This window comes from Taudactylus pleione, unplaced genomic scaffold (assembly GCF_031769625.1).
Source record: "Taudactylus pleione unplaced genomic scaffold, aTauple2 ptg000039l, whole genome shotgun sequence".
In the NCBI taxonomy this organism is placed as follows: Eukaryota; Metazoa; Chordata; class Amphibia; order Anura; family Myobatrachidae; genus Taudactylus; species Taudactylus pleione.
In genome coordinates this window covers 1,892,067-1,908,697 of record NW_028284441.1, presented here as the reverse complement: position 1 = coordinate 1,908,697, position 16,631 = coordinate 1,892,067, and positions in this window count along the sequence as shown.

Genomic DNA, 16,631 nt, shown 5'->3' with positions numbered 1-16,631 from the left:
CAATTTTTACTGTGTGCGCGTCAGCCACACCTGGCTGTCATTATCATCGGCGTAGCTGCGCAGGGGTGCTATGCTCCTATCTGTCGAGGGGCTGCTGCCCAAAAACTAAACAATTTTTTGTGTGCGTGTTAGCCACACCTGTCATCGGCGTAGCTGCGCAGGGGTGCTATGCTGCTGTCTGTCAAGGGGCTGCATGAATATTGCAATGAAAACTTTTTTTTTTAAGTTATTGGGTTACAAAAACATTTTTTTTTAATCTTAAACATAGCAGAAATGTTATCATAACAGCTTATAAAGTTATATGCTCTACAAAACTAAAGCCTATGTTTATTTACCTTCCTATAAAGCATAGACATCCTAAATTCTAAAACTGTTCTATTCAAAAATGTAAACAAAATCAAAGATTATAAGTCTAGTGTGTTATAGTGTGTAATTATGATGTTAGAAATGAATGTAGAAGGTCAAAAATTGGGTGTACCACACATGGCTGATTGATCAACCATGGCGACTGGATTAGTGTCATAAGGAAGAGGAGGCTGCAAACTGGGTGTCATGTTATGAGTTAACCATATGTTGCTGTTAAGGGATCAGGCTGGTTATTATTATCAGTGGACACATTATTATTATAGTTGTTATTTTGGGTTGCCATCCCCTGAAAGGTGTTTACCAACAGATACAGACTACCTATCAGCTCAGGCATAGACACTTCCTGAGGAACAGAGCTCTGTTCTCTGGAGGGAAGCCAAATAGGTGGGAGCCCCTGTTCCAACATCTGAAGCTCTTATCTCAGGCCAAATACGATCCATGAATTCCCAGACAGATTCTGGTGAGATGAATCCTTTGCTTGTAATAATCTTTGGTAATTCCTGGCAAAGGTGGGTGTTATAGCCAAACACTTTGAAGGCTGTAACTTTTAACTGCTTTATAGAAAACATGTGAAAGAAACCTCCACACTGCAGAACATGATGGAGAAATCCCTTGAAGTTCAGCACCTAGAGCATCTTTTTTTCATGTTCTCTGAGGCCTCTCCTCACTGTGAAGAAAGATTCTCCACACTGTAGTCTTCCATTGTGACTTTTTAATGGTGATTTCAATGTTGTCCACTGGCTGAGATCCATCTCATCTGAGGGTTGGTTTTTCCCCATGCAAATGAGGCAATTCACATCCAGAAGGTGACTCTTATGTTTAGCCGTGGTGTCAGTCTCTCTTTTGGCAGAAAATGCACAATCTTGGTCTTGGGGGCACCATGATGAATCAGACAAATCCTCCAGGGTAAACATTTGATCTGGCATTGTATCTATTTCTATTAAACCTTTGTGTGTGAGTTTAGTCATCTGCTGCTTGTGGTGGAGCTCTTTTTCTGCTTTCTAAATGATCTCCAGACACAACGTAAAACTTAAACCTTAAACTGAAATGTTGCATTTAATGCTCTGTTTTGCTTGTTCACATATCTAAGAAGTGGACATTGGGAACAATGGCAATTTGAAGGCCACTAACTAACTCTGTTTTTTTTAATGTCCCTGTACAGGTTGGAAATTACTTTACAGAACAGAAGGTTTGCAAAGGATTATTTAAGGCAATTGTTTATCTATTTTTGGAAAGCACACTTCCTGTTCCTGGTCCCCATCCGGGATGGAAAAAATCCACTCCCAGCAAGCAGGCATGGTGCTCAAGAAAGAATTCCCAAGAAAGACACAATGTAAGACTTAAACCTTAAATCTGAAATGTTGCATTTAATGCTCTGTTCCACTTGTTCACATATCTCATATGGTTAAGTGGACAGTGGGAACAATGGCAGTTTGAAGGCCACTAACTAAATCTGTTTTTTTTAATGTCCCTGTACAGGTTGGAAAATGCCTTTACAGAAGGTTTGCAAAGGATTATTTAAGTCAATTGTTTTTTGGAAGCACTCTTTATGGTCCCCTTCTGGGATGAAAAGCCACTCCTAGCCGCAGAAGCAGGCACAGGATTCTCAAGAAAGACACAACGTAAGGCCTTAAATCATGGGCAGCCAACCTTGGTCCTTGAGAGCTCACATTTTTCAGATGACCTAGCTGGTGCACAGGTGTATTCATTACTCACCAAAACATTTAGAAAGATCCAAAGGTCTAGTTAATTATTATAGTTTTGATTCTGTGAGGAGACCTGGAAAACATGCACTGTTGATAGATCTCGAGGACCAGGGTTGGCTACCCCTGCCCTTAAATCATAGATCTTACGCTTGTCCACATATCTGTGCTGGTTAAGTGGCACTTTGAGGCCACTAACTAAATATGTTTTTTTATGTCCCTGTACAGGTTGGGAAATGCCTTTATAGAAGGTTTGCAATGCATTATTTAAGTCAATTGTTTATTTTTTTTTGTAAAGCACTTTTCCTGGTCCCCTTCTTCGATGAGAAAATCAACTCCCAGCAGCAGCAGCCATGCTCATGGATTCTTCTGCGGCAAGGACTGATGTAAATGTACCGTATCACATTTTTTTTGTAAATGCCTCCTCCCCTCTCCTTCTCCCTCATAAATGTTCTTTGGAATCAAAAAATTAAATTAAATTTACTACCAATCAACTCTTCCTGTCCCTGCCCTACCTTCAACTACATACATACTCCAACTCCCTCAGGCCTCTCTTGAATAATAAAAGTGTTTCCTGATGTGCCATGTTTGAAGTTGAACTGCCATGTGTTTGTGCCGCCCACTGCTGCAGCTTAGCTTAGTCAGCCAGCAATCTTGGTGCAAATTTTGGGCCTAAACTAGATGAACAAATCAATATTTTGAGCTGTGAGGTAGTCAAAATTGACTGGAAATGAGTGGAAATAAATGGTATTGAGATTATTAATACTATAGGAACAAAAAAAAGGCAAATTTTATGTGATTTTAGCTGTTTTTTTTAGTTTTTAAGAAAAAATCCAGATCCAAAACCAAAACACGAAAACAAAACACGGGGAGGTTTTGGCAAAACTAATCCAGTTACAAAACCAGGGGAGATCCAGATCCAAAACCAAAACACGGGCGTCGGCGTACATCTCTAATTTTTATTAAGCAGATAGCATTTCCGATAATTGTCACATATTTTTAGTAAGCAGATAGCATTTCCCATAATTGTAATTAGAAATGTGATCTGGCCAGAGTTACTATAAATAAAATGTGAAAAATACCGGGGGAAGCCCTGTGATAAAAACGCCACCTGGAGATGGCGTTATTCAGGGTTTCCCCCAGTTCCCCGACTCCTGCTCTGCTCTAACAGGCAGAGCAGAGCCGCGCCCCGGACTCCGGTGATCAGCTGTGTGGTCTAAACAAACCACAAGCTGATCACTGTCCTCTGTGGTTCCAGTCAGCTGGTTTCCTGGGTCCTGAGTCCTGCACTGTGACCCTGGTCAGCTGCTGCATAGAGCAGCAGACCAGATACACAGTGCAGTCTGGGAGACCGGCTGCCCGGGGCCCCAGAGGACATCAGCGGAGCACAGATTACCGGAGGTAAGTGAAAGTGGGGGGGCGCGAGCCGGTTGTCGCATGCGCGGGCACCTTCTCACTGTATTTTTTGCTAAAAATACAGTGAGAAGCCTGCGGACGGGATTCGCAGGGACTGAGCTTTATCGCAAGCTCTGTCCCTGCAACGGATTTTTTATAAATCCCTGTGATATTTCCTAAATTCGCAATGTGAATTTAGGCGAAAATATCACCCTACAACTGCATTTTAAATGCGGATTGCAGTAAACCGGCCAACGCTCAACCGGAGGGCATTAGGAGTCAAACACAGCATGTGACATTTAGGAGCTGATTGGCTGATACCTTATCACCGTTCACTTTATCTTCTAACAAAGCTTAGGAAATAGACCCCAAAGACTCTTAAATAGAGCCAATGAATTTCTATGGGTTGCTCATTGACAGCTTGTCATACACTTGGTAAAATAATGGTACAGGATATGGTCTTTACTATAACCCACAGATTTTGCATGAATTATGTGCATTTAGGCATTCTGATAAAAACCACAGCAAGTATTATTCTTTTGTGGTATCCTGTGAAGAAATACATGTCACGCTCTTTTTTATTATATATAATTTTTTTTTTATCTCATAACAAAAAGTTCATGGGATTGAGGGCCTGATTCAGACCCGCTCGCGAGCGCTATGCGCTCGCAAGCGGGTCCAAGGTGGCCCAGTGCGCATGCGCACGACGGAGCCGGCTCCGTCGTGCGCATGCGCGAGACCCGAATAGCGACAGGTCTCGTACCAAAGGGGGCGTGCTATCGATGTTGAGTGACAGCACGCCCCCTTTGGTAGGCGGGCCGGCGGAGTGGCTGCCCAAACGGAGGCATTCCCATGGGAACGCCTACCGTCTGGGGTCGGCCTGTCAGTGGGAGTGTTTTCGGCTCTGGTAGAGCCGAAAGCACTCTAGGGCTTGCGGCAACGAGACCCTACCACAAGGGTCTCGTCGCAAGCCCGTTGGTCGCGATGGTCTTGACCATCGCGACCATCTTCCTGGCCGCTCGCTATAGCTGTGGGTGGTTACCCACAGCTATGCGAGCAGCCAGGAGGCCGCCCTGAAAAACAAGAAGGACGGCCCTGATTCAGAGCGAGTGCTCTGTCAGAGCGTCCGGCTCTGAATCAGGGCCTGTGTGTGTTTATTAAAGGGTGGGGGAGCGGCTATGGTCAGAAGGCAAAAAGGCAGAGAAGAGGGGACAGGTGCATATCAAGGTACATTATGCCCCCAATAAATTATTACGCTTCAAACCTCTTGAAGAATAAGCACTAAAATGCGTTAAGGAATGTTTTTTTTTAGCTATACCACCCACACACGTGATCAGCACTGACACTTTGGGGCAGCTGTTTACTGCTCTCATTTAGAGGTGCTAATAAAGGACAACAACGATGGATAAATCAACTTATTGGAGGGTTGTATCCACGAACTGGGTGTTACCTTTTCTAAGCCTCAAACGTCCCCTACAATTGTCTTCATATTATGCTGTTAATCTATAACCGGGCACTTTTGCACCTTATAATAATTTTGAGACCAATACTGGGTCTATTTGAAGAGTAACTTCCTAATTACGATCACACTACTAATAAACCTTGCTGACCGTCTGTCTGAGCCATAGCAGTTCTCCAGTTTAATTAATGTTTGTTGTGCATTATTCCAGAAAATGAAGTGATATGTTATTGTTATGGCGTGTCTTTATTAAATACTGATCCATTTAGTTTTGCCCTTGTCTAGAAGGTAGAGCCATCCACTCTTCACAATTCTGGAAAGACCCATAGCGCCGGGGACAAAGAATACAGGTGCACACTTAAAATACTAAAAACAATGATAGTCAAAATAATTAGATGTGGGCCGACCCTCGTGTTCTGGGTTTGGTTTTGGATCTGGATCTCCCCTGGTTTGGATCTGAATCTGGTTTTGGATTTTTTTCCTTGGTGTTTTGTTTTCGTGTTTTGGTTTTGGATCTGGATTTTTGAGTTAAGGCCAAAAGGTTGAATCCAGCTAGCTGGCTGACTAAGCTAAGTGACACAGTGGGCGGCACTAACATGTGGCAGTTCAGCTTCTAATTTCCAACATGGATACTGTGTGTTATACAGTGTGGGTTGGATACACCAATAGTGCACTTACTGTGTCGGCAGAGCGGGGATGCTGATGATGTCCTCAGTACATGGAATGGCAGTGCTGCGGTGCTGGCAGTGTCCTCAGTGAAGGGTACCGGTGATGTCAGCAGTGCAGGGGTGCCAGCGTTGTGTCTTTAGTGCAGGTTTGCTGGCTCTTTTTTTCAGTGCGGGGGTGCCAGCGGTGTCTTAGTGCAGGTTTACTGTCTGTGTTGGCAGTGCGGGGGTGTCAGCGGTGTCTTTAGTGCAGGTTTGCTGGCTGTGTCGGCAGTGCGGGGGTGCCAGCGCTGTCTTAGTGCAGGTTTGCTGGCTGTGTCGGCAGTGCGGAGGTTGCTGGCAGTGTCCTTAGTACATGGAATGGCAGTGCTGGCACTGATCTCAGTGAAGGGTACCGGCGGTCTCGGCAGAGCGGGGGTAGCAGCGGTGTCCTCAGTGCAGGTTTGCTGACTGTGTTGGCAGTGCAGGGGTGCTGGTGGTGTCCTCAGTGTGGGAGTGTCGGCAGTGTGGGGGTTGCTAACGGTGTCCTCAGTACTTTGGGCAGCAGTGCAGGAGTGTCGGCAGCGGTAGTGTCGGCAGCGGGGGATGCTGTCAGTGGGGGTGCCGGCAGCATCGGCAGCAGGGGGTGCCGGTGGTGTCAGGCGATGGGGGATGGCAGGCGCCATCTTCTTTTCCTCTTTTGTGCTGTTTTCAATGGGCTTAACGCTGATTGGCTGAGAGCCGTGACAGACTGCTTTCTCAGACAATCAGCATTAAGCCCACTCAAAACAAAACCTCGTGACTCGACAGAGGGGGGTCAGGGATCCGGAGCAGGCAGGGAGATCCGAGCTGCGCTCGGATCGCCCAAGATCCCCGAAATTCGTGTGGGTTCGGATCTCTGAGATCCGAACCGACTCATCTCTAAAAATAATCCTTATAATGTTTGCCCACCCAACGCGGCAAGATGAAGCCCATAAGATGGGTCCCTAACGTCCCTAATACTAAAACATTGGGGCAAAATTTACTAAGCGGTGGTTTGACGGCAGTTTCTATTCTATTCTAAACCCCGGCGGTTTGGTGGCGGTTCTATTCTATTCTAAACCCCGGGGGTTTGGTGGCGGATTTGCAGTGGTTTCTAAATGACAGCCCTGTTCTATTCTATTCTAAAATGTGTTTTGAATGTGATTTGGCGGCGGTTTTGCTATCTGCAGATTTACTAAGGCCAAAACCGCTGCAAAACTGCCATCAAAACACATTTTAGAATAGAATAGAACAGGGCTGTCATTTAGAAACCATTGCAAAACTGCCACCAAACCCCCGGGGTTTAGGATAGAATAGAAACTGCCACCAAACCACCGGGGTTTAGGACAGAATAGAAACTGCCACCAAACCACCGGGGTTTAGAATAGAATAGAAACCGTCGTCAAACCGCCGCTTAGTAAATTTTGCCCTTCATGTCAATTTATCCAGGACTTACCTATAATAGTGCCCATGTCCCCTCCCTCTTTCCTCTATATTTGTGTATATATTGTACAATTGAAGGCTGAGACTCCTTCTGCTTGGTATTTGCACCCCACCCATCTGCCCTTAGGTGCTTTTAATCATCTGCACAGGTTCCTACATTTCTGTCTACATAGAATGGGCACTATGATGGGTAAGTCCTAGATTTACATCATGTGCTACAGTAGTATTAGGGATGTAAGGGACCCAGGGGAAGAACTATGGAAGACAATGGAGACACCTGCCGCCAGGATCCAGCACTGAAGGGGCACCTCTTCCTAGCACCTGAGAAGCCACCATACACTAGTGGAGAGCTACGTGTTAGACCATCAGCTGCCGCCTCCATCTATCTATAGCCGTTATCTATACTCATTGGTGTTGCTGCTTCACAGCACCATCTTTTGTCAGTGTAACATGTCCGGCGCCCCCCTCACCCAAAACTCTCGCTCTCACTCCTCCATGGCATGCCTATATTTTCTGTGCAACTGCGGGTGTATCTGCTTGCAAAATACTACATTACAGTGTCAGCGGCTGTGATGGGGGCACCAAATTATAACTTGCCTCCGGGCATCTGGGATGAACTTATGTTATACATCGTACACTGAGAATCTCACTTATATTATATATTGTACACTTGAAGGCTGAGACTCCTTCTGCTTGGTATTTGCGCCCCACCCATCTGCCCTTAGGTGTTTTTGATCATCTGCACAGGTTCCTACATTGCTGTCTACATATTAATATGGCCACAATTATAGGTAAGTCCTGTGCTACTGGCATTGTACTGTACATAAATAATCAGAGGAGGTCAATATTGCCAGAAGACAACAATACAGAAGGCTGGCACCCACCACCAACTCCTTGCCATCCTCCTCCTTTCTCTGCGCCCATTGTGCCAGATGCTGGAGTTGTGCTTCTAGGTAATGGTCACTCATAACTGTTACTCCCTGGGCACCTCTTCATTTTGCCCATTGCATTTTAGCTAGTGCAGAGTGATCATATAAACGCTATAAGGGCTAAATGTAATAGAGTGCGAGCCGGCGCCGCTGTGGGAATACATGCGAGTATGCCCGTATTTGTAAAGCAGCAAGCATGTTAAAGGCTAAACTGGACTTGGTCTATGCATGCATGCCCCTTCTTTCCACTTTTCTACTTCTCTAAGCATTACGAGTCATAGGCACAAGATGTGACAGCAACTGCAATCTACTGATCCTTAATTATTGCAAGTTCATTATAATACAACTTTATTACACCCTAAATTGATTCATGCCTCAGATCACAGAACTGCTTGGTGACTTCTAATATAACCTACAGTACCTGATACTTAGTCATCTATAGTAGCTGAGAGCCTTGGTTGTGCACCTCTGCTGAAGATCATGGACCGCATAGCAGACTGGTGAAGGTGGCGTCAGAGCCATAACTAGGGGTGTGTGAGCAGTGCTGTCATCCCAGGTCTCTGAGGGCAACACCATTGCTGCCTCATAGCACCTACATTTGGCTTGAAGGGTACCTGGAACAGCCTAGGGTACAGGGCTTTGGGGGCTATGTAGCGGGTAAGTTCGGACAACCAATGGGAGACTGAGGTGATGCAAACAAGTAAGCTTTTTATTCCAGTCTTGAAAAGGCAGAGCCAGTGTAATGACTTCTTAAATAAGGCAAACACAGTTCAGGAACAATAATTCAGCTTACAGGAGACAGCAGTTCAAACGAGCAGAGTATTCACAGCACAGTCAGGGTTCAGATTGTCCAGCATAGAGAGAGCTGCTAAAGGTGCAACCTCTCCCTCACATTTCCACTGACTAACTAAACTGTCCAGGTTTTGATACTTTAGCTGGTCTTAATTTAGGTAAGGGTGTGGTTCCTCCCTGGATACAGGGAGATTAACCCTTTCCTCAGAATGTGGGAGAGACCCACTCTGTCACATACCTTCCCCGTTAAAGGGCGAACCTAAATCGCCCGCGGCGGAATGACTCTCCATCCCAGTTCGGTTAAAAAAAAATGCATTCATATGTAGATGTCCTGGTCTGTGCCGGACTTCAAAAGAAAAAGGCTGGAGAGCCAGGTACCGGGATGTAGTTAATAGACCGGCATACTAAATGCCACCAGTCCATATCCTGACACCAGAAGACCAGCAAGGGACAGAAGATAGGCATCAAAATACCAACGCCTATCTTCATCCCGACGCCGGAGTGCCGAAGGACGCCGGACTGATCGAGGTGAGTCCATCTGTCCCTAGCACTTAGCCACGAGGGAGTTAGGTTTATGGTGCGGGGGAGGGGGGTAAGGTTTAGGCACCCCCGGGGGGGACTTGGGGTTAGGCACCATCCGGGAGTTTAGGGTTAGGCACCCCTAAGGGAGAGTTAGGGTTGGGGGGGGGAGAGGGAAGGGTTAGGTGACTTACCTGTCGCTGCTGGGATTTCCTCCTGTCAGGCTGACACTGTCAGCCTAAACAGCAGCCGACATTTCAATCCCATTCCCCAGGTACCACCTTGTCAGTCGTGCGTTAGAATTTTTCATGGACTGTAACCATTTTAACGGCGCATGATCAGTAACCACAGTAAACCTGGCCCCACAAAGATAATATCTCAATGACTCAAGAGCCCATTTTATAGAGAGGCATTCTTTTCCTATTACAGAATACCTAGTCTATCTTGGGAATAACTTTCTACTAAGATATAGAATAGGGTGTTCAGTGCCATCAAACTTCTGACACTAAACTGCTCCCAAGCCCACATCTGAGGCATCTGTTTGCACAACAAAAGGTTTGGTGAAATCTGGGGACTTTAAAATCGGGCCTTTACACAAAAGATGTTTAATTTTGGTGAATGCAAACTGACAGTCCCTAGACCACTCAAGTTTATTTCGGGCAGAATTTTTTAAACCATTTGTTAAGGGAGCCACTATGGTATTAAATTGAGTCAAAAACCTCCTGTAATAGCCTGCTAAACCCAAGAAGGATCTTAACCCTTTCTTGGTAGTCGGAACTGGGGCATCAGCTAGTGCCTGTACCTTACTCACATGGGGCTTCAGACACCCACTGCCTCCACATACCATAAGTACTTGGTTTAATTTTTTACCTTGAACACATTTATTCAAGTTAGCAGTTAAACCTGCCTCTCTCAAAGACTAACGAACAGCCCTAAGCGTATTAACATGGGCATTCCAATACGGACTATATATGACAATATCGTCTGAGTAGGCTGCAGCATAATTCTGATGAGGACGAAGCACCCGGTCCATTACCTTCTGAAAAGATGCCGGGGCACCATGCAAGCCAAAAGGCATTGTTTTCCACTGAGAGGAAACAATGGAGTAGAAAAAGTAGTTTTCTTCCTAGCTTCCTCTGTCAGCTCAATTTGCCAATATCCTTCGTAATATCAAGAGTAGAAATATATTTGGCTGAACCTAACCTATCCAGCAGGTCATTGACCCTTGGCATTGGGTAGGCATCAAACTTGAACATTGCATTAACTTTGCAGAAGTCTATGCAGAATCTGGTTTCGGGACCAAAGCAATGGGGATATAGCAGTCGCTATATGACTCCTCGATTACTCCTAACTTCAACATTTCTTGTATTTCCTTGATTACCTGAGCTTGTTTTTCCCTTGGAACGCTATAGGGTCTTTTTTCGAACTACTACACCAGGTGGGGTTGCAATGTCATTTAAGACTAAATTGGTCCTCCCTGGTTTATCAGAAAAAACATCTGAGAATTAATTCCCAAGGGAGGCTTCAGTTTGTCTGAATTTAAAGGAACAAGGGGTGGAGAAATCCCATCGGACTGAGGAATCTGTGGACCAAGGTCACTATGGCCATTACCAGGGTCTACATTAAACACCTCTTGATCCTTCCATGCTTTCAACAGGTTAATATGGTAAATCTGCCTACCTCTACAGGAGTCAGGTTGAGAGACTTCATAATTTACTTCGCCAACCTTTCTAATTACTTCAATTGGCCCTTGCCACTTTGGTAGTAATTTGCTTCCCTGAGTCGGTAACAACAAAAGGACTTTATCCCCATGTGAAAAAACTTGAGTTTGGGCATCACGGTTACCAAATTTTCCTGGGCCAATTGACCTAGTAGGTCTATGCGATTACGCATCTGGACCACATTTTGAAGGTTGCTTTCACCCTCTATTGGCTATAAGAAACTATAAGAAGCTGAAAAAGAGCAAAGTCAGTAGAAGCCTGGGGCACTTCTCTGATTGCAAATAACAAATAGGGTATACGCTCATCCCACCTTTTTTCTGTCTCTATAAACTTCTTTAACATAGACTTTAGTGTACGGTTGAATCTTTAGACTAATCCATCCGTTTGAGGATGATATACTGAGGTTCTGACAGATTTAATTTTTAACAACTTTAACACCCTAAGGGGTAAATTTACTAAAGTGAGAGTTTTAAAAGAGAGTTTTAGAAGAGATGTTGCCCATAGCAACCAATCAGATTCTACTTAATATTTAACTAGCACCTTCTAGAAGATAATAGCCAGAATCTGATGGGCAACATCTCTTCTAAAACTCACTTCTAAAAACTCTCACTTTAGTAAATTTACCCCTAAGTGTCTAAGCATTAACTTAGACATAAAGTTTGTCCCTTGGTAAGAATTTCTTTAGGTAACCTAACTCTGGAAAACAATTCTAATAACTTAGTCGCTACCTGTTTGGCTCTAGCGACCCTTAAGGGAAATGCCTCCAGATAACAGGTGGCATAGTCAACCACAACTAAAATGAATTTATAGCCTTAGACAGTGATTCAATCGGACCCACTAAATCAACCCCTTTTTTTTTCAAAGGGGACACCCACAATTGGGAGAAGGATCAGCGGGGCAGGAGATGGTTGGTTTACTGTTGTCTTTTGACACTCTGAACAAGCGGAACAGGACCGTGAGACCTGAGCATAAACACCTGGCCAATAGAACCAGTAGGTTATTCTCTCCACCGTCTTATACCATCCCAAATGACCAACCCAAGGAACTGCATGGGCTAAAACTAGAACTTACTTTCTGAAAGAGCCTGCGACCACCAACTGTTGTATCACCTTCCCCGTTTGTTTGTGCTGGTCTAGTCAATATAAAACCTCTCTAAGCAACACAAAATGGGGATATTTAACTTCTGTTACATGTGACAAGAGGACACCATCCACTGAAAGAACCTGTTCAAAGGCCCATTTTAAACCAGGGTCTTCCCGTTAGGCCTCTCTTAAATCAGGCTGAGGCGCAAGGGGAAGTGTTAAGACCTCTTCATTAATACTACTTAATTGAACCTCAGCATTATTCCTCATGCCACGACGATTAGGTGGACTGCTAGACACATCAGTGTTCCTAGACCTCTCAGCATTACCATGGACATCAGCATGCATATGCAAATTAGTAATGACAGGTTCATCAGAATTATCAGATACATTGATGTGAACAGGAACATCAGCATTTACAGCCACATTGTGAGCAGTAGCATTATGGGAAAAGACCTTTTTTCCCCAACAAAACATCACGAGCAACCCAGTCTCTGTGATCTCTTCTCCTTTATTTCTTAGAATTAGGAGCCTTGAGAGAGAAACAAATCAGGGGAGAAGGAAAATGTCTCTCCAAGGGCTTCTGCAGGCACCTGTTCCTCCGGCAAAACAAGAGCCCAGAAGTAAGGCCAGCCATGGCCTATTGGCACAGGGGCTGGTAACCAAGGACACACACCCACATGTAGTTTGGCAGTCTTTCCCCTGATTATCAAAGGGTCCATGGCAACAGGGAAGGCCCGAACATCTTCATGCACACAACAGATGTGGACTACTTAGTGGGGTTCCAACTACTCTGGTTACTACAAATCCCTTTGTTTCAGGGTAGTAGCAGATCCAGAGTCCACGAAGCCCTAGACCAGTCCATTACTGACTTGCACACGTACCTGTATTCTAGGCGGAAGAGGACAGGTCTCTATAGCTGTAAAGACACCGGAAAAAGAGCAATCCATCTGTGGACATGCCCATTCTTGATGCCCACCTTGGCCACATGAGGAACACAATTGAGCTGGAGTTATTGGGGAAGTCCTCGACTCTGGACCTCCATCTTCTGGAAAACGGGCGGTCATCACCTTCCCCATAGAACGATTTCTGGGCCGAAACCTTCTTTACGTGAAGAGAAGGGCAAAGCTGTGGGCCTCAGTTGCCCCCAAGCCATCGTCTGCGAGGGATACTGGTACCTATCCGAATCCTGAGACAACACCCGCTGTGGAGACAGATGAGAAGACTCCAGCTTAATTAAAGAAGAAAGGTTCTCCATGCCACCTTGCACCAGCAAGACATTTTCCATTAGCCGGAGGGTGGAATCCAAATTCTCAATTTGATGCAGCTGAACCCAGCAAGCAACTTTGACAGGGAAAAGTGCAACAAGCTGTTCGAGAGTGACCAACTCTATCAGCCAGGCGGAATTATGTAGGTCTGGCTGTAGCCATTTAACTGCGAGGTCAGCCAGTTTCTGGCCAGGACATGTGGCGTTTCAACAGCTCTGAATTTCAACAGGTATGCTTCTGGATAGAGGCCAAACTGATCCGCTATGGCAGCCTTCACTCGGCCAAATATTTTTGCATCTTCCAGGGAGAGGACGGCATATGCAGCTTGGGCTTCCCCCGTTAGCAGAGGGGCAATCTGTATTGCCCAGAAATCTTTGGACCATGCTTGCAAGGGAGGAACCCTTTCAAAAGTGGTAAGAAAGGCCTCCACATCATCTGCGGCCTGCATTTTGGGAAGTGCTGTAGCAGTTACCACTGCTTGCTGCTGTTTAAAGAAGTCCCACATTTGTTACAAAATGGCTTCCATGGTGGTCTCTTTAGGATCCGTGGCACAGGACATACTTTATCCCACTTCTGACACCACAATGTAGCAGGCAAGTTCAGACCACCAATGGGAGACTGAGATGATGCAAACAAGTATGCTTTTATTCCAGGCTTGAAAAGGCAGAGTCAGCGTAATGACTTCTTACATAAGGCAAACACAGTTCAGGAACAATAATTCAGCTTACATGAAACAGCCGTTCAAATGAGCAGAGTATTCCCAGCACAGTCATAGTTCAGATTGTCCAGCATAGAGAGAGCTGTTGAAGATGCAACCTTTCCCTCACATTTACACTGACTAACTCAATTTACCAGATTTTATACCTTAGCTGGTCTTAATTGAGGTAAGGGTTTGGTTCCTCCCTGGCTACAGATTAACCCTTTCCTCATGTGGAAGAGACCCACTCTATCACAGGGCAGCACAGTCGCTGCCCTACAGCACCTGCATTTGTCTTGCAGAGCACCTGAAATGGCACCATACAGCCAGTAGCACTGCTGCAGAGGAGGCACGCCCCCTGCAGCCTGTACAGCTACTTCCTAATGTCTGCGGCCCCGCCTCTAGGTGAGTGTCATGATGTCACAGGTTTGGGGGTCCGACACAGGGCAACATAGATCTCTGCTTCAGGCCTGTGTGCATTACTTTTTAAATATTTAATAGCAGTTTTATAAAAGCCAAGCAACTCAATTATTTAAATATTTCTGTCAGATCCCAAAATTTTTTGAGAAACTGGTTCCTTAAACGTCTGTTGCCTCCGTTGTGGTTGAAGATATTTCTCAGAATGGGAAATCCAACATTCAGTAATGTATTATACACCACGCCACTCACCTTATCAAATAAAGCTCCTTATTCCAGAGATAAACACTCAATACTGGGCCAATTGCCACAATGTGGTTGCGATTATATTCTCAATGTATTCATGTTTCAGTGGAACATTGCTGAGCAGGTCAAAAAGTTCACCGTGAAGCTGACGGACTTGTTCAGCAGCATAAAAGCCACCTACCAGCAGGGTGCCGTCATACCGCAGACAGTGGAAAAGCTGCATACTGCAACAGGAGGACACAAATAACAGAAATGCCAGTCAAGTCAGCCCAAATACCACATGGGTTGTGTACGGGATGCCAGCGCTTAGGATCCCAGCAGACAAAATCCCAACGCTGGCATCCCAACAGGGTTAGGATACCGAAACCTGTTGATAGGTATCCTAACCCACCCCATCTCCCTCCCACTAACCCTCCCTCCCTGGTGCCTGAGCCTAACCTCCTCCTCCTAGTGCCTAACCCTGATTCCTAACTCTCCCCCCGATTTCCTCTACTTCCCTTCAGGATACCAGTGGTCGCCAGTATTCCATATCACACACTTACCAAAACTCTGATTAAAGGAGGCTAAATAATCACAGCAGAAGCTGCTTTATTTATGAAACAGGGAGGACACATTCTTTCTTTACAAGCAATGTACATATATGAACTAAGGCCCTCATTCAGAGCCACTCGCTAGCGGCAGTACGCTCGTTCCGAGCGATGTTCGCACATCTGCGCATGCGTACGGTTTTTAGTACGCATGCGCGAACCAGTCAGTGCGGCTGAAAATCGTTTGTACGCAATATAGCGAGTGGCTGCTATTTTGAGTGACAGAATGAGGCGTATGTGGGTGGTAACAGGGGAAGGTGCTTGAAAATGGGGAGTGGAGATCCGAACGCAGGTGTGCTTAAAGGTCAAAACGGGCGTTTTAAGGGAGTGCATAATTAATCCAGCAGCGTCATTGACCACGTCACTTGGTTTCTTTTAAATCAGAACTGCTTGCAAAATAGCGGTTGAAAAAACCAACCACAAGAATAGCGAGCAGTTCATATCCTGTTCGATGTACTCGATTAATCTAATAAATAGCGGACATGACGTATGGTGCGAGCGGCCAGGGGGCGTTTTTAACAAATAAACGAGCGTATGTTTTGCTCGCTCGTTCAGACTTAGAGGTGTGAACAGACTGCAATGTGCGAACGGATCATTTGAATAGCCACCCCTTGTTTTTGAACGAACGAACGCAAAGAGCGAACGGCTCTGAATGAGGGCCTAAGAGTTTAATTTTTGATCCTCTGATGAATCAGTTGATATACTGTATCCATGTACCGGTTACCCTATAATGAGGCATGACAAGCGAGTTGTCGCAGGGTACAAGTTTGGAGGCATAAATTAATCACTTCTACCTACTGTAATTACTAGATTCAGTAATGATGAAGGTGATGCTAGTTGTATTTCATAGCGTATGCTCCAAATATTCATACTGGTTTGCCAAATGGACGACAGGCCAGCATTTTAGTTATCACCCGAGGAAGCAGATTACCATGAATAAGCTGGCTGCACAAAAACGCGGCACTGTAACCAATCTAAGGGCACAGCAACATAAGCACGATCACGTCATCATGGCCCCGCCCCCTGCTTCACAATGCCGTTAATATCGGGATTGTGAAGAGGGGGCGGAGCCACGATGACGAGATCGTGCGGTCATATATATATATTGTATATAGGAGGGCTGATTGAAAAGTAATGAGACTGATTTTTTTTTATGCAGAATCAGATGACTCCACAGGATCTGAACATTTTTCTTTTTCAAAGTAGTGTCCTTCACATTCAATACATTTTTTTTAGCGTTTGAACAACGATTCAAAGACGTGTAGTAGACTTTTTTGTAACATCACGTTTAGTGTTACAGTGTTGGCATTTTTCACTTCATCATCTGTTGAGAACTTCTTTC